Genomic DNA, 1,207 nt, shown 5'->3' with positions numbered 1-1,207 from the left:
AGGGCGTGAAGCAGGGTACACCCTAAACAGTCTGTCGCTGGGCCACATATAGACAGACTAACACACTCGCACACACACCTACAGTCCATTTAAATTTTACAATTCATCTACCCTGCATATCTTTGGATGTGGGAGAAAGCTGGAGCACCCAAAGGGAACCCACATAGACATGGGGAGAACATGCAAACTCCACACACAAAGGGTGGGAAGTGATTCCACGACCTTCTTCCTGTGAAGTTACCCTACCTACACTCGATATACACTCAACAAAAATATAAATGCAACACTTTTGGTTTTGCTCCCATTTTGTATGAGATGAACTCAAAGATCTAAAACTTTTGCCACATACACAATATCACCATTTCCCTCAAATATTGTTCACAAACCAGTCTAACTCTGTGATAGTGAGCACTTCTCCTTTGCTGAGACAATCCATCCCACCTCACAGGTGTGCCATATCAAGATGCTGATTAGACACCATGATTAGTGCACAGGTGTGCCTTAGACTGCCCACAATAAAAGGCCACTCTGAAAGGTGCAGTTTTATCACACAGCACAATGCCACAGATGTTGCAAGATTTGAGGGAGCGTGCAATTGGCATGCTGACAGCAGAAATGTCAACCAGAGCTGTTGCTCGTGTATTGAATGTTCATTTCTCTACCATAAGCCGTCTCCAAAGGCGTTTCAGAGAATTTGGCAGTACATCCAACCAGCCTCACAACCGCAGACCACGTGTAACCACACCAGCCCAGGACCTCCACATCCAGGATGTTCACCTCCAAGATCGTCTGAGACCAGCCACTCGGACAGCTGCTGAAACAATCAGTTTGCATAACCAAAGAATTTCTGCACAAACTGCCAGAAACCGTCTCAGGGAAGCTCATCTGCATGCTCGTCGTCCTCATCGGGGTCTCGACCTGACTCCAGTTCGTCGTCGTAACTGACTTGAGTGGGCAAATGCTCACATTCGCTGGCGTTTGGCACATTGGAGAGGTGTTCTCTTCACGGATGAATCCCGGTTCACACTGTCCAGGGCAGATGGCAGACAGCGTGTGTGGCGTCGTGTGGGTGAGCGGTTTTCTGATGTCAATATTGTGGATCGAGTGGCCCATGGTGGCGGTGGGGTTATGGTATGGGCAGGCGTCTGTTATGGATGAAGAACACAGGTGCATTTTATTGATGGCATTTTGAATGCACAGAGATACC

The sequence above is a fragment of the Thalassophryne amazonica genome, chromosome 4 (assembly GCF_902500255.1).
Source record: "Thalassophryne amazonica chromosome 4, fThaAma1.1, whole genome shotgun sequence".
NCBI classification, from domain to species: domain Eukaryota; kingdom Metazoa; phylum Chordata; class Actinopteri; order Batrachoidiformes; family Batrachoididae; genus Thalassophryne; species Thalassophryne amazonica.
Note: the sequence above shows the minus strand (reverse complement) of the source record.